The sequence below is a fragment of the Microtus oregoni genome, unplaced genomic scaffold (assembly GCF_018167655.1).
Source record: "Microtus oregoni isolate MIOR12 unplaced genomic scaffold, Mior012 000050F_014, whole genome shotgun sequence".
In the NCBI taxonomy this organism is placed as follows: Eukaryota; Metazoa; Chordata; class Mammalia; order Rodentia; family Cricetidae; genus Microtus; species Microtus oregoni.
The window spans coordinates 78388-105736 of NW_024543238.1; the positions used below are offsets into that span (position 1 = coordinate 78388).

The following is a 27349-nucleotide window of genomic DNA, read 5'->3' on the forward strand; positions in this document are numbered from 1 at the left end:
AACAAGAGGACATGGTATGGAATTAAACAGTCTGTGACTCCATATCCTGGAAGACAGAATATCAAACCCACTAGCAACACGTTTTAACATGGACAGCCATCAGAAAGAAGTGGCTATGCCACACCCCACTTCCCAGGGTTTGATTCAGTGTCTGTTGTGGTCACAGATATCTACCATTTTAATAAGTACTCCCTGCAAATGTGATGCAGTTATGCATGGCCCATTCGGGGAAATGGTCTGATGGGGATGGCTTCCATTTCAGTCCTGGTCATTTAAAGGGACCCCTACAGGGTTCAGTCATCTGGGGAGTCTATGAATGCCATTGTTCCAAAGAGTGCTGCTCTTTGCTGCTACCTGCTCAACAAGATGTGTTCCTACAAGGCATCACAGACCAGCTGCTGGTCACACGGATGGGAAGAGAAAATGAAATGACTCACCTGGTGAGTCCCACATGATCTTGTCACTCTTGCTCAGGTAACAGGCTGACAAGACCACACCACACTTGGTTCTTCTCCAGGAGTTGGTTCTGCATGGAGAGTTCACTGTTTTCTCCCCTGTTCTACTAGAAGGCAGAGAAGGAGGAGAGAAATCTCATGGAGAGGGGAGGAAGGCAGATGAGAACGCTCATGCACTCTACTGTACTGAATATAGGGATGGAGTAGTCTGTCTGCATCCAGTCAAGTCAAAGATGTGCAGTGACATCTTCCTCTTCTTTGTTCATCTCACAGACCCTTCCTATACACACCCATGTACACATCACACACACACACACACACACACACACACACACACACACACACTGGTGGCACTGATGACTCACATACTGGAAACAAGGGCTCATGTCAGCTTCTTGTCAACATTCTGCGTGTTCTCTCTGCAGTCCTGCTGTTCTTCTCATAGAAGAGACCAGACATTGATAGACAGAGGACACAAAGTGTCACTGACAATTAGCATTTGCTGGTGACAGTCTTCCAGGGATGGTCAGATAATCCAGAGTTCTAGGCAGATAACAAGTGAAGAGCAGGTCCACCTGAATGTGTGTCCTCCCATGGGCACATTATGGGATAATTTAAGCATCACAATATATAATGATGATCTATTGAGAGCTCACCAAGACCAGCTGGACTGTGACTGAAAAAGCATGGGATAAAACTGGACTCTCTGAACATGGCGAACTATGAGGGCTGATGAGACGCAAAGGACAATGGCACGGGGGTTTGATCCTAAGTAATGTGATGGCTTTGTGGGAGCCCAGCCAGTTTGGATGTTCACCTTCCTAGATATGGACGGAGGTGGGAGGTCCTAGGTCTTACCACAGGGCAGAAAACCCTGACTGCTCTTTGGACTGGAGAGGGAGGGGGAAAGGAGTGGGGAGAGGGGGAGAAGGGGGGCAGGAGGGGGCGTAAGGGGGGAGGAGGGGGAGGGAAATGGGAGGCTGGGAGGAGGTGGAAACTTGTTTTTTTTTCTCTTTTTCTCAATAAAAAAAAAAAGAAACAGAACTCTGTGAGTTCAAGGCCATCCTGGGCTACATAAGATTGATCCAGTTTAAAAAATAAACAAAGTCAGGTAGTGGTGACTCACATCTTTCAGCAAAGTTCTTTGGTGTCACACACCTTTAATCCCAGCATTAGGGCGATGGAGACTGAAAGGGATATGGCTGGGCCAAGAGAGGACTATAAGGTGGGAGGAGATAGGAGATTCAGGCAGTCAGTCTGAGGTCTTGTAGAGACAGGATGCTCCATTTGGTCTGAGGATTTTGTCGAGGAAAGAACTAGTGTCTGGCTGCTCTGCTGTTCTGATCTTATAGCTCCAAATACTTAATATCTGACTCCCGATTTTATTATTAAGACCAATTAGAACTCACGCTACAATCACCTTCATGCGATGGAATATGCATGTGTCTGTTCTCCTTAAACAGATCTGTAGATCCAGTGCAATACCAAGAGAACTCTCAACAGACTTTTCATAAACTAATGGGCTTATCCTGGAACTCATAGGAATATGAAGAACCGCAGCTTGAAAACAACCTTGAAAAGGGACAACCTTGGAGGATGAACACCTGACTTCCCAAACTCCTTATAAACATAGAGAAATGAAGACAGCGTGCCTGATTGGAAATGACAATAAGACAGAAAAGAATATGAAGGGGACAGAAGAGTCACACATGTGTGAGGGGACACCTTTAGCAAAGACACAAAGACACTTCAGTGAAGCAGGCATATGCTCTTCACCGAGTGTTTCTGGGACTCCCTGTGGTGTTTGGGAGGAACAGCCCAGTACAGTGACCAGCAGCCTGAGGATCACCCTGTCCCATTAATAACCTTGACCCTGGTGAAGGTGGATCTATGACTAAGCTGCATAAAAGAATTTCAGGAAAAGCCAGAATACAGCAAAGGTTGTGGGATTATTAATGTTTTGGACAGAAGCTCACATAGAATATGGATGGCTCATGCATGAAGGCCTGAGTGAGGACTAGAGAGAGACATGAGATTGGGTGTCATTGCCAATGGTGTGTGAGGAGGGCAGGAGAGTGAGAAATGTGAAGATTTTTATGGCTCTCAAAGTTACATTGTTTAAAATTACATGTAAGAATACTTTGAGTCTTTAAATGGGTTCTGTTTTCCCATTAGGAAAAAATATACAATTGGTTATTCAAAAGTCAAAAATGAAAAAATAATCTTTTGAAATGTTCTTATCCCTTTTAAAATTTCTTTAAGTAAATTAAATTGTAAGGTTATTAGGTGAATTTACAAGTATTCTTGTCCTAAGTAAGCACAATTCATTAATTTATTTTTATTTGTTTAATGTTTTTCCACAGGGAATATATGCACCACATGAGTGAGTACCTACTGCCCACAGAGGGCACCAGAGTTTGAGATGTCTCGGAACTGGAGTTACAGACACTTGTGAACCATCCGGTAGGTGCTGCATATCAACCCTAGATCCTCTGGAAGACATCCAGAGAAATTAAAGAATGAACCCTATCTTCAGACTCTAGTTTATATTTTGTTATTTTAAAACTTTCTTTGAGATGTCTTAGAAAAAGCTGCATTATATCTGTAGATAATTTCGGCTCTATCAGTTGGGTTGAGGTTTCTTGAGTGTCAGTTATAAAAATATAAATTAGATCACAGGGTGAGAGACTCTTTCTCCTCTCATATCCCCTTCAATGCCCTGTCTTTCTGTCTTATTTGGGACAAGCAGACATCCCCATGCACAACTATAAATATAGACAAGTTGTTAGTCACAGGATACAAAAGTCAACCCAAAATGAACAAATGATCTACACAGGACTAGAGAGACATCTTCGAGGTTAGGAGTGCCTTTGGCTATTGCAGATGACCTGACTTCAGTTTCAGGCACCTATATGGGGGCCCAAAGTTGCCTATAAGTCCAGATCCAGAGGAACTGACAGTCTTTTCTGGTCTCGGTGGGCAACTGAACTCAAACGTACATATGGCACACACAGACATACAGGCAGACACTCAGTAAATAGTGAAAATAATCTAAAAGGTAATTGATCCAAAATACAACCTAAATATGAATCATGTAGCAGAAAACAATTGAATGAATTATAGATAAACTTCTTAGATATGACAAACCCCCTTTCATTAAATGAACAACTGAATTGTTAAGAACTCCATAAAGTGAGAATATGTCCACTCTACCAAATATATGTTAGAAACATATTTTTCTTACCTGGGAAAATGAATGTTGGAAATTGTGTATCAGATGACAGTCTTCTTGTTTCCAGAATGCATAAAACCTCAAAAAGAGTCACTGAGAAAATAGACAATTCAGGAAATTAAAGTTGGCCAGAAGGGTGAGTAGATGCTCCACTAAGAGAAACATACAGCAGCAACATCCTTAACACTTAAGGAAGAGAGACAGATGACTCTGAGGGGACTGTCGACACCCCCATAAAATACTCAGAAATAAAGACTTGTCATACAAAGACCTGGCAGGTTGTGGAGGATGAAACTCTCATACCCACTGCTGGTGGCCATGGAAAACAGGACAGAGACTTGGAAAAGTATTTCCCAATGTCTTCATATGTTAATTGTCATCTGGCCATCACATTCCCAAATATATAACCTGGAGAAAGAGGACATATTTTCTTTTAATGATTTATTTATTTCAGTTCACACCAGCTTTATATACAAGACACTGAAATTGAAAACAACCTAAACAATAGCCAACAGGTAAAAGACTCATTTCCCAAAACTGGCATGGCGCTCCCTACTGTCTGTAACTATGGTGCCAAGGGATCCAATGCCCTCTCTTGGCCTCCACAGGCACCAGAAATACATTTGCTCTTCATACCTATATGTAGGCGAGCATATACACACATGAAATAAAACTAAATTATCAAAGTTTCAGCGTAGCTATACATTGCGACACCATTTAATAGTAAGAATGAACAATGATCATGGGCAACAAAATAGATAAATTTAAACATATATTCAAGATGAATGAAGGCCAGATGTCTCTGAACTCTGGTTCTATCCTAATACATTCCAGCATATATAAATTTATCTATGATATCAGATTGTTGTATTTTCCTGCAGACAGGATAGGGCAGTGGTTGGGATTGAGAACCTAAGGAACATAGAAATGAAACTTTATGGATTGGTAAATAATAATGAAACTTATACCTACCTGAGTATAAGAAGATGTCTATTGTCATTATGGGGAAAAGTAGAAAAATAGTAATTACATTTAATGTTCGATGACTTGGACTTCAGAGATGGCTCCATGGTTAAGAGGACTTGCTGCTCTTATAGAAGACCTGGGCTGGGTTCTCAGCACTCACTTGGTGGACCACAATGGACTGCATATCTGTTTCTAGGGGAAACAACACCCATTTCTGTCCAAAGCAGCACACCCTGATCCTGAAACCAGAGCAAAAGAAACATACACTGACCCTGAGATTAGAATCAATTCACTGGCCCTGAAACCACAGACAAAAGGTTAAACAGGCCAGTGAAAGAAACACACTTTGCCCCTGACACCAAAGCCATAGAAACACACTCTTCCACTGACCAATTCGGCAAAAAGCTAACCAATCTCTCAGAGACTGTAACAACAAAGCTGCAACAACTTGGCTGGGGAAACCCTCAACTATCAGTGCAGAGCTGTTCATTTGGGGAAAACTTTCCCTGAAGCAGGGCTGTGCATTCCTAAGCTTATGGTGAATTGTGGTATTCCTTGCCTCCCGACTGCCAGGATCCCTTTCCATCTGAGCAGCAATGTTTACAACATATACACACAATTTTTAAAACATTGCAGTCATTGGGTGCCTTGAAGATATCCCCAGGCTGCCTGACACCATTCTGTTCAGGCAGGTGCCACACACCCACAGGCAAGCCTGCATTGTCAAAGCCTGGGCTGGCGGGAAGACATTCACAGGTCGACCCGGTACTTCCAGGAAGCCATTATGGTGAGCAAAATGTGTGGTGGAGAAATGGGAGAGAAGGAGCAGCCGAATGGTTCATGAGCTATGAAAAGAGGGACAATGGAGGACGGGAAGGTGGTGAGGAACAAGCTGAGGTGGGTGGTCTTCTTACCACGCCAACCATCAGGACTCAAGCTGTTTTTAAATGATATGTCTGGGTATGTGTTAATGTCCATGGTCCATGCTGCCACTAAAGGGTACACAGAAGCCTGGAGTCTGGGCTGTGTCCACTGGCCTTGTTGGTGTCCTAGGGCTGTGCTCTCACTGGAGTGTCCCTGATCTGAGAGACGCATGCTGCCAACCGGGGCCTTGGTGTTGTCCATTCCCGAGCTGCTGCCAAGGGTCTTGTCTGGCTCTGTGGCCCTACAGAGGCCAGGGTCTGAGTTCATGTCCATGGCTCTTGTCAGCATTGAAGGCCATGTGGTTGTTAGAGATCTGGACTACCACCTGGGGCCATGCTGGTGTCTGAGTGTCATGATGACACTGGGGCCATGCCGATCTGTGGGGCCTGCATTGCTGCTGTTTTGTTAATATAGTTTCTGTGTGATTACTCGGGTCTGGGTGGCTGGGAAACCACAGTGAAGTCTGTTCACAAGAACGGGTGCTGATGGCATGGCCATAGGACAGCTGCTCTGCCCCTAGCCTGAGGGGGGTATCTCAAGTGGGCTGGACTAACAAGCTCAACTACATCCTAGGCCCATATTCAGGGCCTTGGGTTGGCCCATCCTAACATCTCCCCCATCATTAACTGGCTGGAACTCGTAAAGGGACAGGTCTTCTGGAATGATACCTGTATGATCTCCATTACTCATGGTGGACCCGGAATGTCTGAGGTGAGTTTTGGTGAGGGTACACTGACGATGGGTACCAGAAACCAGAGGCCACAAATGAGACAAAAGACTCATTGCAATAAATGTTTGCAACAAGAGCTGATTGGACAAAATGGTGTGGTATGTGATCACCAAGGATCCCAATGCCACTAAGATGAATGACCAGATGTGTTGTATAGGGGGGAAAGATCGAGGGGCAAAGAGGTTGGTCGTTGGCTTGGGTTCAGATTTTCGTTTGCTTTACCTTTGTTTTAGTGGCTTATTCTCTTGTTGGGTGAGGGGCATATATGCAGGTACCTCAAAACAAACAGATTTGGGTTCATGATGTGAAATTCCCAGAGGATCTATAAAGAAATTATGTTGAAATTGTAATCAACAGAATTTGTTAAAGTACATTTCTAAGTATTTGGCACCAGCCTGGTGCCCAGAGAAAAGTCTCTGTTAAAATCTAGAAAAGTTTGTGCTACAATCCCAAAGAACCTAGAAAACAATGAAGACCTTAAGAGAGACATACACGGATCTAAACTACATGAGAAGTAGAAGAAGACAAGATCTCCTGAGTATATTTGGAGCATGGAGACCATGGGAGTGGATAAAAGGGGAGGGGAGAAGAAGGGAGGGGAGCAGAGAAAAATGTATAGCTCTATAAAATCAATAAAAGTTTTTATGTTCAAATCACATTCTTAGCAAGTCTGTCAAAGGAGTCTTTTCACATCCATCTGAGACATTCACGCTTATCACTGGTGATGGTTTAAGCAGGCATTATCACTACAGGTTCAAGAGATTTGTGGATGAGCCATTCACATCCCTTTTCACAGAGCCGGGAGTTGGGCGAGTGCAGGCACTGATGCCTATTTTATTTTCCACAAACACCCCACCTTTTCCCAGAAAATGGTTTATGGTCATTCTGAATCAGGACGGGTACATGCTTGTATATCCAGAAGCCTCCATGTCTTTCTCCCTCAGGAAGTGAAGCAGCATTTTCTGGCTTGCATCTAAGAGTTTTATCTTCCTGTGTCCATAGGGGTCAGCCCCCACCATAGGGCACTCACACTCTCAGCTCAGTCCCATTATTGGGGGCGGGGAACGTCTGCTGTCCTTGTCATGTATTCTTGTGTTCCATAAATGTCATCTTGGTTTCTATGACCACAATCTGGCACAAGCTGCATATAGAGATGCCCTGCCCATCCTCCCTTGTGCCCTAGACTTTTTCTGAGAGCAAAATGCCTTTGAAGACCTTTGGGCTCTGTGAGAATGCACCCTGAGAGAAAGCAGGTCTAAGTAAGGTTGCAGGGATGTCTCAGGGGTTAAAGTGCACTGTGCCACTGCAGAGGACCTGAGTGGCTTACAATTTTCTGTGACTCTAGATCCAGGGGAACCAGTGTCCTCTCCTGGCCACCATGGGCATGTGAATTCATGTGTACATATTTCACACACAAATACACTCCAATCTCATGACGAAAAATAAAAATAAGTTAAAACTGAATAATCAATCTAAATAGACAATATAATAAGTAGACAACCTAAATACCTTCAAGCTCAGGAACATGGATTAAAAACAAACTTCTTACCAGACCCAGAAAGACAAATGTAATATGTACTCTCTCATGAGTGACTTTTAGACATAAAGCAAAGAAAAACCAGCTTACTTTCCACAACCCCAGACAACCTAGAGAAGGAAGAGAGACATTGCCGGTCTACATAGGAAGGAGAAAAAGATAAGAATTCCTGAGAAAACTGGCCGTGTGGGGGGGGGGGTCAAAGGAGAGGAGGAAGGGGAGAGTATAGGAAGGTAGGATAGCGGAGCGAAATGTATAGCTCAATAAAAACAATAAAAACCAAACTTCTTAGATATAACAAACCTCTTTTCATAAGTTGAGAAGCGTGTTGTTAGGACGTCCATCAAGTGTCAGATGTACACTCTTCCAAGTAATGGTTGATAAATGAAGACAATGCCCTGATGGGGAAATACAAGTTTGAAAACCATGCACAAGATCAAGGAATTCTTGTATCTAGGATACAGAGCATCTCACAGACATCATTAAGGTAAGTGCTACTTATATAATAGAACAGATGATTCTAAATGACCAAGCGTACTGATATCATAAGAAATGTAAATGTATATGAATTTATCAAGCAAAGAAAATACTCTTCAGGTTGCCTGTTAAGATAACTACTGACTTTTAAAGCACATACCCCTTAAATGTTACACTGAACACTTAGAAATGAACAAAAACATAGTAGCCAATTACAAATAAAAGGAAACCTGAGATAAAAATTCTGATATTTGAGAAATGCTTAAAAGAATATGCAATTAAGAGATATCTTTGAAACCCACAATAATTCTATGGGCTCAACTTTAGTGGCAAAATGTTACTTTTTCAAGGGATATAGCAATCATGGGCAGTTTTTTTTGAGGAATGTGATGGCTAATCTTGGTTTTCAACTTGACTATATCTGAAATCAACTAAAACTCAAGCATCTGAACACTCCCGTTGGAGATTTTCTTCACTGAATTATTTGAGGTGAGAAGACCCACCCTAATCTGGGCAATATCTCTGTTGGAAGACCACATCAAATAACATGGAAGAGGAAAGCTTTTGCTTTTGTGTGCCCTCATTCTTACCAGCAAGTTCATCTACCCTGCTTCTGAGGCCTTGGCTGGAGGTGAACCTATGTTTTGGGGAGTCCAATACTGAACAAAGACTAATAGCAGGTCCCTAAGAATCCTCTAGAACTCCCATGCCAAATGACAACCTCTGAGACATCCAGTCTTGTTGACTGAACAACTACCATTTATGGCTTTTCTGTGCAGGGACAATAGCCCTTAATGGACTAGCTTGACCACATTCTATCAGTTATGTTTCTTTAGAGCAGTGATTCTCAACCTTTGAGTTTGACCCCTTTCACAGGGATCAGATAAGACCATAGATAAACAAAGATATTTACATTGTTGTCCATAAAAATAGCAAAATTACAGTTATGAGAAGCAATTAAATAACTTTGTAGTTGTAGGTCAGCACAATATGACGAACCGTATTAAAGAAAGGGTCACAACTTTGGGAAGATTGAGAACCACTGCTTTAGTGAGATCTGACTAATGCAACGGATAAGGAAAAGCTCAGGAACAATAGTAGATTGGAACACACTGCTTTCGATGCAACAATAATCATATGGGAAATAATACATTGAAAAGATTTATGAAAGCTAATTTCCCTGTAGATCCTATATGTAGCTCAATGAATTTCTGAAACCTGATAGAAGACAACCTACTCACTCTCCAGATAAATATGGAAGATTCACCAAAACCAACTCCACATGAAGCTGTTAAATTTGTATACAAATGCACATATGTATTGAAATATTTCAATTTGCAGGTGACTCAATGGAAAAAGACAGGCACATGTAATCCTGCCTGCCTACTGAGTTCAATACCCAGACCCATGAGGTGAAAGGAGGGAACCAATCATCACAAACTGTCTTTGATCGGCACACATGCACCTTGGAACTGGTTCCCTGAAAGGTACACACACACACACACACACACACACACACACACTTTTTAACCCCAAATAATTGGTCACCATGACAGCTGCTTAGAGATCTATAGTACTAAGTACACCAATGTGTGTGTGTGTGTGTGTGTGTGTGTGTGTGTGCGTATGAGCACACATTTGTGTGATCACAGGTATGGAAATGTCATCGTACAAGAGAGGAGGTAAGAGAACAAATTATTTTGGAGCCAGTTCTTGTCTTCAACCTTTTGAGGCAGAGTTCTCTAGTTTCTGCCGCATACACTGTGTACTCCAGGGTCCCTGGACCACAATCTTTCAGCCAGTTCTCATGCTTATACCTCCCATCTTGCTGTAGGAATCCTGGGATTACAGATGTGAGCACCACATCTGGCTTTTACATGGGCTCTGAGATCTGAACTCAGATCATCAGGCTTGCCCTCGAAGTAAGCACTTTTCCTTACTGAACCATCTGCAAGTCAAAAAACAAACAAACAAAGAAGCAAGAACAGAACAATTTACCCAGCCCCTTACCGTTTCAGAATTATAAATCAAAGGTGTCACTTTTCTTTTTACTTTTTCCAGACCCCAGTAAAAATCCTAAGCCTGCCTGTCCTGACACTGTGGACATCTCGTTCTTTTTGGGAAAACCATTGTCCTAAACGTGCTCCACCACCAATGCAGCTGCTTATTGAACCTTCCTGAATTCTGGAACCTTAACTCAAAGGCAATGACCTTCTCTACCTCTCTAGTCCATTTTGTTCCTCCTGACAGTCACCGAAACTTACAGCTTGCCTACATTTTGTGATTTTTCTTGGAAAGAAATAAGATTATTCTTTACCTTCAGAGAGAAACCCAAATTGTCCACTATGTAAAATAAAATAATACTTAATCATCAGTTTAGAAATGAAGGGGTTAGAAAAATAAACTGCAAGATAAGTGTGGTACGGAGTGACCAAAATCTCTGCACTAAAGAGAAAAAGGAAGGAAGATGATGAAAAGTCCCAGTCCAGCCTGCTTTACATAGTGAGTTCCAGGCCGGCTAGAAATACATGTCAAAACAAAATCAAGCCACAGATGAATATATACATAAATGAAGGGATAAAGCGTACCCAAGTGTGCTGGATAGTTTTACATCAACTTGAAACAATCTGGAGTCCTCAGCCAGGAGCGAGCCTCACTGAGAAAATGCCTTCATAAGATCAGGCTGTAGGCAGATCCATACAGCATTTTCTTAAGAGTGACTGATGGAGGGTGGTCCTGGTTCAATAAGAAACCAGTCTGAACAAGCCCTGTGACCAATCCAGTAAGCAGCACCCCTCCATGACTTCTGTACCAGTTCCTGCCTCACGGTGCCTGCCCTACTGAAGTTCTTGTCCTGACTAACTTTACGGTGAGCAGTGCTGTGGAAGTGAAGCCAAATCAACCCTTTCCTATCCACCTTGCATTTGGTCATGGCATCTTTCACAGCAGTAGAAATCCTGGCTAACCCAAAAAGAGAAAAATATTCCAAGAATGGTGAACTCTTTGCATCCATAAATGTAGGAGAAGACCCACGTTTTCCAGAAGCTCAGTAAAACAAACCAGACTCAGTAAGGATAAAAGACCCAAGTTTTCTCTCAGATATCGAATCAAGACTTGAATTCGTTTATGAGTTGGCTGTGTGTGGTCATGCTTGCAGGTCATGAAACTAGAATTAGACTACAAGGAGAAGAACACGGGCTTAAAAGAGGATGGAAAAGAGAGGGCAGTGAAATATGTGGGCCATGAAAACAGAAGGTGCAAACTACTTGTGGATGGGAACACAAAGAGATATGCCTAAAACAGTGTTGATTAAACCAGGTAGCGTATGAACCCAAGAAATACATGAAATGATTGATATAGGCAAACTTCAGAAAATAAAAGCAAAAAAACCTTGAGATCACGTTGAAGGAATTCTGTTTTTGGTAGAAGAAAAAAGACAAAAAGAAAACCACGTAATTACAATGAGGCATGTAGTCCAAGGGATAAAGCACAATATTTGTTAAAGTGCTGAAATAGAAGCAATTTTCAATTCTGAATCTCTTGGTCTACATATATTATTCTCCAGGGTTATAGTGGAGATAAAAAGATATCATCAAAAGTAAACATAAGTGTTTCTCAATATGAGACATACTGCTAAAAAGGACTAAAGGAAGTTTACAAACAGAAGCAAATCTATAGATGTTGTGGGGTGCTGCGGGTTGCATTCCGCCACCCAGCTCCCACCACCGGCTAGCTTTACCCGAAATAACAACACACAAACTGTATTCATTTAAATCACTGCTTGGCCCATTTCTATCTAACCTCTTCTAGGCTAATGCTCACATATTAATTTAGCCCATTTCTAATAATCTGTGTTGCGCCCCTAGGTGCGCTTACCAGGAAGATTCTAGCCTATGTCCATCCTGGGCCTGAGCTTCATAGCGTGTGTCTGCCCAGGAGCCAGGAGAATGGCGTCTCTCTCAGGCGTCTGCTCCCGAGAGGAGAGCTGTGGAGTCTGAGCTCACTTCCTCTTCCTCCCAGCGTTCTGTTCTGTTTACTCCTCCCACCTATCTTCTAACCAATAAAATGGGCCAAGGCAGTTCCTTTATTAGCCAATGACCTTCCTCCATCATTTCCCCTTTTTCTGTTTAAACAAAAAAAAAAAGGCTTTAACTTTAACATAGCAAAATTACATATAACAAAACAGTTATCAAGTAAAAGTTACAATAATCTTTATCATAACTAAGGAAAACTATAACTATAACTAACTATTCTTAACTCCATCAAAGACTCCAGAAAGATACAATACTACCTAAGCAAACAAGAAAAAAGCAACTTTTAAAACTCTAGAAATGACAGAGACATCTTGCTGCCTGGATAGTCACCCAAGGTTCCTCTGTACCGTTGGGGCATCCATCTTCAGCCTTCAGGCCCATGGTATTCAGCAGACATTTCCATAAAGCAGGAAAATTCAAAGTCAGTTCAGTCACTATCTGTTGTGTCCTGCAGAATGTCTCGCAGACTTTTTCATGAATCAGGAACCCCAAAAGATCATCTCACCTTAGGCAAGTTCAGTAGTCCTCTCTCTGTGGGTTCTCTGTGTCCAGTTTATGCAATAGTCCAGGCAAGAGCAGTTTCTTGCCCAAATGGCTATCAAACTCCATAAGGTGCCTCTTCGATGCCCATCTTCCTCTTAAAGTAGATTGGTGCTGCCAGGCGCAGAGTGTCTCATTGTCATAAAATGTCCTAAGTTATTAAAACATTTAAAATGCCATATTCTATAATCTTTGAAAGATATGAAGAATGCCTATCTAAAATATATCTATGTACATCTAGAAAATCTTAACTAACATGACTACAAACTTGACTATTATGATTATCAATTAACAATCTATATTTCTAATTATACATTATATTTTTAAATGAACTACACAATCACAATACCTTAATCAAGATCAAGAAATACATATACATATAACCAAATTGACCTTAAAATCCATACCAATGCAAATTATTCATACCTATATCATTTGCCCCTTTAAATGTAAAAGAACATTTATAAACAATATTTGGGAACATGGGCGCAGTTTTTTCTCTCCAAACTGCTTCCTGCTGAATGGGGGCGTCATTAATTAGGTCTTTCATGGTATAACCTGTGTGCTAGTTTCATCTCAGTTGGCAGTTGAGCGAAGCAATTTTCTGAAGATGTTCACAACAACCCTTCAGGAGGGTGTGGTCCATCATACCATATCGGGATAAATGCAATCCACAAGGTCTGATCCTCTGTGAAAACAAAAGAAGAATCTCTTTTCCAAAGTATCATATCCTTAGATCCAAATTCTAAATATCTATGTTGGATTAGTTCAGCAGCATTTATAAATAAATATCTTTTAGCAGCTGTTGCTCCTTCCTCAGCATTCAAATAATTCAAAGAGAGCATAATAGCATACAGTATCAAAATTCTCTGTGTATTTTACATCTTTGTGCAGCTTTGTTTTAACCTCTATTTTGTTTATTTTTACTTTTAACTCTTTGCTTTTTGAGACAGGTTCTCTGTATCTTTGACCTGTAGTAACTCTGTAGACCAGGCTGTCTTTGAACTCTCAGAGATCCGCCTGTCTCTGCCTCCCAGGCATTCGGGATTAAAGGTGTACACTACTACACCTTGAACTCACAGAGATCTGTTTGTCTCTGCCTTCTAGGCACTGGGATTAAAGGCGTGTGCTACCACACACAACAACTCTCTTCCTTTTTTTGTTTTTTACTTTAAGAACTTCAACTTTTAGTCTGCATATATTTTTAACACACTTTAAACCATTTAAAAATTTTCTTTGTCTTTTAATCTCTCTTTACTGTATATCTCTCTTTTTCTGACCACATGAGTCTTTAATTTACCAAGCAATATCAGTAGGATTAAAGGTGTGGCTTTGCCGACTGGATCCAGCCCATTCCTTAGCTTTCCAGCCTCATGGCTGAGGTACTGGCTGTAGCCATGTTTACTGCCACAACTCTATGGCATTTCAAGGTCCCTGCCAGCAAGCGAACTTCAGCAGCCTGTGCTTGCAAACCGCACGAACCGCCTGCGTAAAAGAGTCAGAGTTTGCCCTGGCAGGACAGCCCAGAAAGCGGCATTTTTATTTTTATTTATTTATTTTTTTTCTTTTTTTTTTTTTATTGAGAAAAGGAGAAAAAAAACAAGTTTCCACCTCCTCCCAGCCTCCCATTTCCCTCCCCCTCCTCCCACCCTATGCCCCCTCCTCCCACCCTTCTCCCCCTCCCCCCACTCCTTTCCCCCTCCCTCTCCAGTCCAAAGAGCAGTCAGAGTTTACTGCCCAGTGGAAAGTCCTAGGACCTCCCCCCTCCGTCCATATCTAGGAAGGTGAACATTTAAACTGGCTAGGCTCCCACAAAGCCATCACATTACGTAGGATCAAAACCCCGTGCCATTGTCCTTTGCATCTCATCAGCCCTCATTTTTCGCCATGTTCAGAGAGTCCAGTTTTATCCCATGCTTTTTCAGTCACAGTCCAGCTGGTCTAGGTGAGCTCCTAATAGATCAGCTCCACTGTCTCAGTGGGTGGGTGCATCCCTCGTGGTCCCGACTTCTTTGCTCATGTTCTCCCTCCTTCTGCTCCTCATTGGGACCTTGGGAGCTCAGTCCAGTGCTCCAGTGTGGGTCTCTGTCTCTATCTCCATCCATCACCAGATGAAGGTTCTATGATGATATGCAAGATATTCGTCAGTATTGCTCTAGGATAGGGTCATTTCAGGTTCCCTATCCTCAACTGCCCAAGGAACTAACTGGGGACCTCGGCTTGGGCACCTGGGGGCCCCTATAGAGTCAGGTCTCTTGCCAACCCTAAAGTGGCTCCTTTAACTAAGAATTGTGGTTCCGTGCTCCCCTGTCCAACCTTCCTTTATCCCAATCCTCCTGTTTTCCCAAGGCCCGACCTCCTTCCCTTCTAACTTTTCTCTCCCCATCTCCCCTTACCCCCATCCCACCCCACCCCCAAGATCCCAATTTTTTCCCCGGCAATTTTGTCTACTTCCCTTAGCCAAGAGGATAACTATATGTTTTTCCTTGGGTTCCCCTTCTTACTTAGCTTCTTTAGATTCACCTATTGTAGACTCCGTGACCCTTATTTATGGCTAGAAACCAATTATGAGTGAGTATATCCCATGTTCATCTTTTTGGGTCTGGGATACCTCACTCAGGATAGTGTTTTCTATTTCCATCCATTTGCATGCAAAATTAGAGAAGTCATTGTTTTTTACCGCAGCGTAGTACTCTAATGTGTAGATATTCCATACTTTCTTCATCCATTCTTCCATTGAAGGGCATCTAGGTTGTTTCCAGGTTCTGGCTATTACAAATAATACTGCTATGAACATAGTTGAACAAATGCTTTTGTCATATGATAGGGCATCTCTTGGGTATATTCCCAAGAGTGGTATTGCTGGGTCCAGGGGTAGGTTGATCCCGAATTTCCTGAGAAACCGAAACACTGACTTCCATAGTGGTTGCACAAGATTGCATTCCCCGCATTTTTAAATGGCGCAGCTTTTTTTCTGCTATGGCTGAAAACTGAAAAGCATGCGTTCAGCTTTTCGTCAACACCATTTAAGTGTTTCGTGGCAGGACCTCTTAAGAGCTGCAGGGTTTTGCAGCTGAAGCTGAGTCAGGAAGCCTCTCTTAGATGAGGCGCTTGCTTGCCTCTAGCAAGCAGAGCAGACCCGAGAACACAGCGAGTCTAGTTGCCATCAAACAAATCGTAGCACTTTACTCCAAATGCTCTATTCAAAAGCTCTGTCTCCCTCAGGAGCCAGAAAGAGATCGCAATGGCGGCACAGCCCCAGGAAGTCGCACTTTAAAATGACACAGCGTTTTTTCTGCTACTGTTGCCGAATCAGGAAATCTCTCTACAGCATGCCACCAACGAACAGCAAAAATCTGTGTTAAACTCTCTCTCCCTTATTTGTAAGCCTTCTCAGGTTTTTTAAGTGGGTTTAGTCCATCACATCGGGCGCCAATCTGTAACGGCGTAAACAAATGCAGACAGATTGTAAAAAAATATATATCTATAGCTTTAATGTAGAAATAGACTTACAGAAGCACCGTTCCCGTGGAGACCAGGAAAGCAGAAGTGATGGCTGGGAGCATGCTCGCCAAATTTATAGGCAGACATTAGCCCGAGGCGAACACGCCCCCCAAGGGGCGGGACCTATCCCTACATATAGAGGAAACATAGAAATATCTGGAAGAAGGAAAAATAAAATCAATGCAGAAAATGATTAAACAAAACACAAATTTCATTTTCCTCTTAATATCTCTCAGTTCTGTGTGATGTTTTAAGCAGGAAGCATAGTGATGTGATGTGGTCCTCTATAGACATAGAGTAAATGTATTGTAGATTTTGTTCTTACAAGGGGTGATTGTGAAGGAGCTATAATTACAATAATATCAAATAGGGTTAGACTCGCAGGCAATCACAATGTTTGAGTTCCACTCTCTAGCTCTTATCAGGGAGATCTTGGATAGCTGCTGTAACATACTTACTCCAAAGTGCTTTGGTCTTTCTATCCAGCTGAGATGAGAAGGCATTTATGCACACAGGATCATGTTTAACCTCAGGATTGCTAATGAACAGAAGATGAGGTATTGTTATTATATTGAATGGATAAGGATGGGGGAAGGGATCTAACTCACCCTTTTGTCCCAATGTTCTGTCCGGTCTGGCAGACATCACAGCACACTGGGTTCTTCCATACAAACTCCTGCTTCTGGGTTGCAGATATTTCCCTTTATGTTTACACTAGAAGGTAGCAGAAGGGAAAAGAAAACTCATGAAATAGAGGAAACCAGGATGAGGAAGCACATAAATCCCAGGGGATGGAATGATGGTGCTTGTCTGTGCAGACGACATCAATGGAAGGTACACAATGATGTTTTTCCTCCTCCCAGGTCATCTCACCACCCTGGGCATATACAGTGATAACTGTGACTGCAGACACATACTGGGAATGTGAGCTTGTGCATTTCCCATTCCCATGGCAAGAACTCCCCTTCTCTGTGTGCACTCAGGCCCCTACTTTCATGCCACAGCCTTCCATGGGCAGCACAAAGGGGGCAAGGGAAATCGGCCAACCACAAAAATACACAGGTTTTGTTTCCTCTCCATTCAGGCCCTGAAAATGATTCTTTGAGGTAGGCATCATTACTTCCTTTCCATACAGGGGCTCAGAGAGTACAATGCGTAGACCCAGGAAATTCTCCAGAGGCACCAGATGAACACAGATGCCATCTTAAAAGGATTCCTCTAGCCATACTGGGACAAATGGAGCATGGAAATAGAGAACAGCAATAGAGGAAAACAGTTTGGGAAAATGGGTGTTGAGCCATACTGATATCGGTCAGCACATGAGTAAAGAACTATGGAGATAAGTAAGCAGTGTACTACACACCAGGTCATCATTGAAGAGGACCAGGAGAATTATAACACATAGCCTATCACAGCAGTAAGTGATTAACTAACTTTCACACATATATATCCAGGGACATATTTGCACAAGCATGAGTATATACACAACACACACTAACAAATGTCAATGTAAACACACAGCTCTCACCTCGAAGGAAGAAGAGAGTTCATTCTGGAGTCAAATATCTGTGAGTAAACATGAGTGAGACAGGTTTATGTTAGTACAAATTGCAAGTTACAATGTGGAAACAGTTTCATGAAGTTTTTATAATCACAGAATGAAGAAACTATAGACTCTCCTTAAGTACATGGGTGATAATATTAAGTAGACTGTTATGGTAAAGCAGAGAAACCTCAGCTACAGGCACTAGCTGCTATGTGATGAAAAGCAGTCCTTTGACTGGTAGAAACTTAAAGCTTTGATAAGGAGACATATTCTGATATTTTAAATGTCAGGTCCAACGTCATCTGTTAGTGACAAGGTGTTAAGTAAGTCCAACTCAGGGGGCCCAAGGAGTGGCTACTCATGGGCTCAAGAGAACACAAAGGAAATTGTAATTAGGCCCTGGGACTGCGACTTCCACCATCTCCATATCACTGCAGGTCTAAGAGTCAATCAACCAGGCTTTGCAGACCAGCCTCTGCCAAGGAATTCCTGTACACACACACACAGACACACAGACACACAGACACACACACACACACACACACACACACACACACACGACACCTCTCATTCTCACTCTCCTAGCTCCCTGGTGTTTACTGAGAGCTCAAGGGGTACAACCACGTTAAAACACATTCATCTCTGACCACACACAGGATAGTGAGAGCTACAAAATTATGTATGTCTTTTGCGTGTGATATCTGTGACGATGGCCATGGACTTGTCTCTGGGACATTTCTCTCATTTGTTTCTGACTGTCAATAATAACCTGTAAATGCTGATAAGGAAAGGGGGAGAAACTGCATTACACATCAAATGAAGTTCCCATCACGGAATAATCCATGCTTTCAACAAAAAAGATTATATCAGACTTAAGAGTTCCATATGTCTTCCCAGGGCATATGCCTTTGAGGTTAGGTTATGCAGGGCCTCTCATTTAATAAATTATTTTCCTATGATTGTGGTCACATTGAGAAATCTACTTTGCATTCATCTGCAATTATTAATCGGCTTTTATACTTTCTTGTAATTCTCCTTCAATCCATATTTTGCTGTGTGACTGAAATATAAGTATGAAAGATTTGCATTCTCCTACTGAATTTTACACATAACATTACTGCATGTTTTAAAATTGTTTTATTCCACTTTAGTTTTAGTTCTTTCTTAAACGTTAAGATTATAACTCTAGATTTCTAATAATTCGTTCCTGGATGGTATGTGTTTACTTCTTTTTAAGTGTTCAAGTTAACATTTTAATGCCTTTGTTTCAGATATATGTCTTGAAAAAAGCAATCATTTTAGAGTCTATTTCAGTCAGCAATAAGAACATCGGTTATTTTTGGCTTTTGTTTTGTGTTTGGTAAGTTATGTCCATTTACATTTTTTACATTTATTTGTCTGCCTATTTTGTGTGTCTGGCAAGGCCATACATGATCTACAGTGTACTTGTAGAGGTCAGAGGACAACTTGCAGGAGTCATTTCTCTGCTTCCACAATGTGAGTCCTGGGGATCCAACTGAAGTCATCAGAAGCAGTACTCGGGCTTCTATTACACTTTAATACGATCTACATATAAGGTGAGTCACACAGTATACCTTTTTGTCCAACATATTTACTTGTAAACTTTCATTGCAATGAGTCATTGAACTTGTTCATGGCCTCTAGTTTCTGGTACACTATCATCATGGGACCCACAACAAAACTCCTCTAGGATATCCTGCAGTCACCCCAAGTAACAGAGATTCTGCAGGTATTGTTCCCCAGGACCAGTCAATTCCAGCATTCCAGTAGGCCTTAGATGGTGTAGATGTTAGGATGGGCCAAGCCAAGAACCCCAATATGGACCTGGGTGGTAGCTGAGCTGATCAGCTGCCTGCCTAAGGATAGGGCCGAAGCCAGCTCACCTATGCCCATGGCACCAGGCCCAGTTTTCCAATGCCCATGGTGAGGTGTGGGACTAGCTCTCCTGTGAAAGTCAGGGCCAGCTCTTGACACAATGTCCACCAAAGGGCAGAACCAGCTCACTCTGGCCCTTGGATATCATCATTCATGGCTCTTAAGGCCCCCTGTAGTAACATGGGCCACAAACATCAGCACATACCCTAGCTCTGGTAGGACCATAGACCCAACATGATCCTGGCAACAACTCGTCCTTGATGTCACCATTTCCCGGGTGGTTTCACAGACCACACAGATCAGGATGGCACCAGCTGCAGCAAAGCCTTTGGACACCAACGTGGCCTCAGGTGGTGGCCCACACCTCAGGCATCCGCATGGCCTTCAATGGTAACAGGAGTCAGGAAGACAAAGACCCTGGCTACTGCTGGGTCACAGATATGGCCCTGGTCAGCAGCTCAGGCATGGACAACACCATGGCCCAGGTTGGCAGCTCGGGTCTCTCAGATCATTGTCACTCCAATGGCAACACAGCGCTCAGATCCCAACAAGGCCAGAGGACACAGCCCAGACTCCAGGCTCCTGTGTGCCCTTTGGTGGCAGCGTGGACCATGGATGTTAACATAGACCCAAGCTGCAATAAGAACAGAGACCCAGAAATGACCTTTGGTAGCAACCTCGGTCCTGATGACCCCATGACCATGAATGAGAAGAAGACCACCCCCTCAGCCTGTTCCTTACCACCTTCTATTCTCCCTCTTTTCACAGCACATGAACCATCCCCCTACTCTTTCTCTCCTGTTTCTCCACCACACATTTTGCTCATTGTAATGGAAGCCTTGTAGCTCTGGGCAGGCCTCTGGTTGTCTACCAGCCAGACCAGGCTTTGAGGACTCTGGCTGGACTGTGATTGGCTAGTACCTTCTGGACCTGGATGCCATAAGGCAGAGTGGAGATGTCTTTCTGCCAGACAATGAGTACAATTAAAAACATATATGTGTAGTGTAAACATTTCAGCTCAAATGTAAAGGGATCCTGGCCGTCCAGATGCAAGGAATACCACAAAGTCAGTATAAGCTTAGCAGCTTACAGATCTGCTTCAGGGAAAGCTTTCCTCAAAGTAACAGCTCTGCTCCATCAGGAAAGTTGTTACAGCTTTGGTCAAATGACAATTAACATATCAAGAAACTGAGAAATATTTTTCCAAGTTATTGTCCTATTTCCCATGGCTACCAGCAGTCAGTATGATAGTTTCATCCCCCACAACCTTGCCAGGTCTTCGTATTATTATTTCTGAATATTTTGTGGGGGTGTCAAGAGTCCCCTAGAGTCACCTGTCTCTCTTCCCTAAGTGTTAAGGATGTTGATGCTGTATGTTCCGCTTAGTGGAGCATCTACTCACCCTTCTGGACAACTTTTATTTCATGAATTGTGTATTTTCTTAGTGACTCTTTTTTAGGCTTTCTGTATTCTGGAAACAATAAGGCTGTCATCTAATACACAATTTCCTACATTCATTTTTTCCCAGGCAGGGAAAATATCTTTTATATCACAGTGTACATTTTTCACTTTATGGAAGTCCTAACAGTCCAGTTCTTCTTTTCATAAAAGGGGTTTGTTATATCTATGAATTTTGTCTATAATTCTTTCAATTGCTTTCTGTTACAAGATTCATGCTTAGGTTGTATTTTGGATTAATTACCTTTTAGATTTGCTTTCACTATTTACTGGGTATCTGCCTATATGTTTGTGTGTGCCGTATGCACATTTGAATGCAGATGCTTGCTGAGACCAGAAAAGACTGTCAGCTCCCCTGGATCTGGAGTTATAGGTATCTCTGGGCCACCATATGGGGACTGTAAGCTGAAGTCAGGTCCTCTGCAATAGCCAAAGGCACTCTTAACCTCGGAGATGTCTCTCTAGTCCTATGTAGATCATTTGTTAATTTTGGTTGACTTTTGTATCCGGTGATAAACAACTTGTCTATATTTATATTTGTCCATGAGGATGCCCACTTGTCCCATAATAAGACAGAAAAACAGGGCATTGAAGGGGATATGAGAGGGGAATACACAGCCCCTCACCCTGTGATCATTTTTTTTTTTTTTTTTGGATTTTCGAGACAGGGTTTCTTCATAGCTTTTTAGTTCCTGTTCTGGAACTAGCTCTTGTAGACCTGGCTGGCTTCGAACTCACAGAGATCTGCCAGCCTCTGCCTGCCAAGTGTTGGGATTAAAGGCGTGAGCCAACACCACCCGTCCCTGTGATCATTTTTACATTTTTCTAACTGACATTCAAGAAGCCTCCACCCAACTGATAGAGTCGAAATTACCCACAGATATAATGCAAGTAGTACTAAAGACATCCCAAATAGTGTTTAAAAAATACAGCAAATAAACTAGGGTCTGAGGATAGGGTTCATTCTTTAATATCACTGGATGTCTTCCAGAGGATCCAGGGTTGATACCCAGCACCTACCTGATGATTCACAACTGTCTGTACTCCAGTTCTGAGAGATCTCAAACTCTGGTGTCCTCTGTGAGCAATAGGTATTCACTCAGATGGTGCACAGACTTCCTTGTGAAAAACATTAAAAAAATTAATTAATTATGCTTACTTAGGACCAGAATGTTTGCAGAATCACATATTCACCTTACAATTTAATTTACTAAAATTTTTTTAAAAGGGATAAGAACATTTAAAAGCATTATTATTTTTTACTTTTAATAACCTATTGTATATTTTCTTCAAGTGGAAAAACAGAACCATTTCAAAGACTCAAAGCATGTAATTTTCAAACAATGTAATAATGTAACAATGTAACTCTGAGAACCATAAAAATCTTCACATTTCTCACTCTCCTGCCCTCCTCACACACCCTAATCTCAAGTCTCTCTAGTCCTCACTCAGGCCTTCATTCCTGAGCCATCCCTATACTATGTGAGCTTCTTCCATAGCATGAATAAGCTCACAAGCTTTGCTTCATTCTGGCTTTTCCTGAAATTCTTTTCTGCAGCCTAATCATAGATCCAGCTTTACCAAGGTCATGGTCATCAAAGGAACAGGGTTATCCTTAGGCAGCTGATCACGATGCTGGGCTGTACCTCCTATAACCACCAACAGTCCCAGAAAAACTCGGTGACCAGCATATGCCTGCTTCACTGAAGTGTCTTTGTGTCTTTGCTAAAGGTGTCCCCTCACACGTGTGTGACTCTTCTGTCCCCTTCATATTCTTTTCTGTCTTATTGTAATTACCAATGAGGCACACTGTCTTCATTTCTCTATGTTTATAAGGAGTTTGGGAGTCAGGTGTTCATCTTCCAAGTTTGTTCCTTTTCAAGGTTGTCAATGTCAGTTCTCTTCTATGAGAAGTACAACAAGACTGTAGAGAGTACACACAGAAGGTTGACAAGAAGCTGACATGAGCCCTTGTTTCCAGTATGTGAGTCATCAGTGTCACCAGTGTGTGAGTGTGTGTGTGTGTGTGTGTGTGAGTGTGTGTGTGTTTGTGTGTGTGTGTGTGTCTGTATAGGAAGGGTCAGTGAGATCAACAAAGAAGAGGAAGATGTCACTGCACATCTTTGACTTGACTGGATGCAGACAGACTACTCCATCCCTATATTCACTACAGTAGAGTGCATGAGCGTTCTCATCTGCCTTCCTCCCCTCTCCATGAGATTTCTCTCCTCCTTCTCTGCCTTCTAGTAGAGCAGGGGAGAAAACAGTGAACTTTCCATGCAGAACCAACTCCTGGAGAAGAACCAAGTGTGGTGTGGTCTGGTCAGCCTGTTACCTGAGCAAGAGTGACAAGATCATGTGGGACTCACCAGGTCAGTCATTTCCTTTTCTCTTCCCATCCGTGTGACCAGTAGCTGGTCTGTGATGCCTTGTAGGAACACATCCTGTTGAGCAGGTAGCAGCATAGTGCAGCACACTGTAGAACAATGACATTCATAGACTCCCCAGATGACAGAAGTCTGCATGGGTTCCTTTAAATGACCCGGACTGAAATGGACGCCATCCCCATCAGACCATTTCCCCGAAAGGGCCATGCATTACTGCATCACATTTGCAGGGAGTGCTTATTAAAATGGTAGATATCTGTGTCCACGACAGACACTAAATCATGCTTATTAAAATGTTAGATATCTGGGTCCACAACAGACACTGAATCAATACCTGAGAAGTGGGGTGTGGCATAGCCACTTCTTTCTGATGGCTGTCCAGACTGAGAAGCTTCTGTAAAGCAAAGGACACTGTCGCTAAGACACAAAGGCAACCCACTAACTGGGAGAAGATCTTCACCAACCCCGCAACTGACAAAGGTCTGATCTCCAAAATATATAAAGATCTCAAGAAACTAGACCGTAAAAGGCTAACCAACCCAATTATAAAATGGGGCATTGAGCTGAACAGAGAATTCTCAACAGAAGAACTTCAAATGGCCAAAAGACACTTAAGGTCATGCTCAACTTCCTTAGTGATCAGGGAAATGCAAATCAAGACAACTTTAAGATACCATCTTACACCTGTCAGAATGGGTAAAATAAAAAACACCAATGATAGCCTTTGTTGGAGAGGTTGTGGAGAAAGGGGTACACTCATCCATTGCTGGTGGGAATGCAAACTTGTGCAACCACTTTGGAAAGCAGTATGGTGGTTTCTCAGGAAATTCGGGATCAACTTACCCCTGGACCCAGCAATACCACTCTTGGGAATATACCCAAGAGAGGCCTTATCATACAACAAAAGCATATGCTCTACCATGTTCATAGCAGCATTGTTTGTGATAGCCAGAACCTGGAAACAACCTAGATGCCCTTCAATGGAAGAATGGATGAAGAAAGTATGGAATATATACATATTAGAGTACTACTCAGCAGTAAGAACCAAGGACTTCTTGAATTTTGCATACAAATGGATGGAAATAGAAAACACTATCCTGAGTGGGGTAAGCCAGACCCAAAAAGAGGAACATGGGATGTACTCACTCATATTTGGTTTCTAGCCTTAAACCAAGGACATTGAGCCTATAATGAGTGATACTAGAGAAGCTAAATAAGGAGAACCCAAAGAAAAACATATAGGCATCCTCCTGAATATTAACCTTCAGCAGGCGATGAAAGGAGACAGAGACAGAGACCCACATTGGAGCACCGGACATAAATCTCAAGGTCCAAATCAGGAGCAGAAGGAGAGAGAGCACGAGCAAGGAACTCAGGACCGCAAGGGGTGCACCCATACACTGAGACAAAGGGGATGTTCTACTGAGAACTCACCAAGGCCAGCTGGCCTGGGTCTGGAAAAGCCTGGGATAAAACCGGACTCTCTGAACATAGCAGACAATGAGGACTACTGAGAACTCAAGAACAATGGCAATGGGTTTCTGATCCTACTGCACACGCTGACTTTGTGGGAGCCTAGGCAGTTTGGATGCTCAACTTACTAGACCTGGATGGAGGTGGGGTTCCTTGGACTTCCCACAGGACAGGGAACCCTGATTGCTTTTCGGGCTGAGGGGGGGACTTAATTGGGGGAGGGGGAGGGATATGGGAGGCGGTGGCGGGGAAGAGACAGAAATCTTTAATAAATAAATAAATTAAAAAATTAAAAAAAAAGTATTGCTAGTGGGTTTTACATTCTGTCTTTCAGGATATGGATCACAGACTGCTTAATTCCATACAATGTCCTCTTGTTAATCCCATAAATACCAGTGTGTTACATGGCATAGCAAATAGATAAATCAATTCCTTCATGTATGTTTATCCAGATATTCACATAGTGGCCTCTTTTGTGAGCACCGGGTTCCTGCACTGAGAAGACTAGCAGAGTTAGATGGCTAAATTGTCAGTAAGTAGAGGATAGCAGTAATTGCAGCAACTCCATATGTTATTTGTGCTTTAAAGAACTCAAGGTGGACATAAAATGGCTGTGATGGGGGATTGTTGTAGGTGGGGTTCCCCCCAAAGGTCGGTTTCATCAGGTAGCATTTGACTCGAGTCCTGATTGACAAGAAGAAGAAGGGATATACAAGCCTTGTTGGTGGGCTTGTCCACATGGACCTCATTTGGTCTACGAGCAGAGGACAAGCCTAGAGGCTGGCGGGACAGTGTAGTCATGTCGGTGTGAGGTGGAAAGGGTAGATGACTCTCATAGTCTTTCAGTTGTATTATGACTATGAAAGGAAGATTTGGAGAGAGTCACAATTTCACTCTTGTTGTTGTTATGTTATTGTGTGTAGAATGAACTGAGTAGAAACTGTTGCGAGAGTGGGTTGGAACAGCCATTATGATCAACGGGAGCCATGCAGCTGCAGTGTGTAGAGAGTGGGACCTTTGGCCATGGCTGCTGTTGGCAGGGCAGTGACTGTGCATGGGGCTTATGGGGAAGAGGCGGGGCAAAAATTCCTGGGCTTTTCTGGCTCCATGTCCACATAGTGGTGCTGTTTTCTGATAACAGTTGTTTCTTGTATTTTTGAGACATTCCCTGGATGGTTTGGAAACCCAATGACCCTTATCGTGAAACTTGGTGATTTAATGACACACATCAGTTGATGAAGAAGCTTCTCTCATCTCTCCAGCAATACTTGCTCACCTTAGTGACACCTGGAAGTGTCATACAATGTTCACCTCCCAGAGGAGTAGTAGTAATGGCACTAGTGGTAAAGGTAGTAGTAGTGATAGTGGTGGTGGTATTGGTGGTGGTGGTGATGGTGGTGGTTGTGGTGGTGTTAGTGGTGGTGATGGTGTTAGTGGTGGTGGTGGTGGTGGTGGTGGTGGTGGTGGTGGTGGTGGTGATGGTGGTGGTAATGGTGGTGGTGTTAGTGGTGGTGGTGGTGGTGCTGGTGGTGATGGTGGTGGTGGTGATGGTGGTGGTGGTGGTGGTGGTGGTGGTGGTGGTGATGGTGGTGATGGTGGTGGTGGTGGTGATGGTGGTGGTAATGGTGGTGGTGGTGGTAATGGTGGTGGTGTTAGTGGTGGTGGTGGTGGTAATTTTGGTGGTGGTGTTAGTGGTGGTGGTGGTGGTGGTGATGATGGTGGTGGTGGTGATTTTGGTGGTGGTATTAGTGGTGGTGGTGGTGATGATGGTGGTGGTGGTTGTGGTAGTAGTGATGGTGGTGGTAATGGTGGTGGTGGTGATGGTGGTGGTGCTAATGGTGGTGTTGGTAATGGTGGTGGTGTTAGTGGTAATGGTGGTGGTGGTGATGGTGGTGGTGGTGGTGGTGGTGTTAGTGGTGGTGATGGTGTTAGTTGTGGTGGTGGTGGTGGTAGTGGTGGTGGTGGTGGTGGTGGTGGTTGTAGTTTCACCTCTGGGACCTCTGAACTCGCCAACCATGGGATCATGATCAGATTTATAGTACTAGGCAAGTGTTTCCTCCTGTGGAGTGGGCCTTAAATTGAAACATAAAGTTACTTGGTTACCTCTGTGATATTCATGCCACTGTTGACCCATGGGTATATCTTGCCATGTTGGCCATTATTGTAGTTCACAGAGGAATAAGAACATTG

At 42.8% G+C, this 27349-nt stretch overlaps 2 long non-coding RNA genes across 6 annotated transcripts in view; one reads left to right on the plus strand and one right to left on the minus strand.

Moving 5' to 3' along the window:
- Window positions 1–19499, plus strand: part of LOC121436982 — a 31087-nt gene extending 11588 nt beyond the window's left edge. For both annotated transcript variants that reach the window (XR_005972903.1, XR_005972902.1), the window contains one exon: window positions 19369–19499. This is a non-coding gene — a long non-coding RNA (uncharacterized LOC121436982). The remainder of the gene's footprint in view (window positions 1–19368) is intronic.
- Window positions 16474–24086, minus strand: LOC121436981. Of its 4 annotated transcripts, none has more exons than XR_005972901.1 (6): window positions 23669–24086; window positions 23097–23203; window positions 22320–22418; window positions 20047–20475; window positions 17928–17965; window positions 16474–17113 (listed from the first exon to the last, which is right to left on the minus strand). It is a non-coding gene; the product is annotated as an uncharacterized LOC121436981 (long non-coding RNA). The 4 variants fall into 4 exon arrangements; XR_005972900.1 differs by lacking the exon at window positions 23097–23203 and having other exon boundaries at window positions 23669–23775; window positions 24021–24070; XR_005972898.1 differs by lacking the exon at window positions 23097–23203.
- Window positions 24087–27349: the final 3263 nt, after the last annotated feature.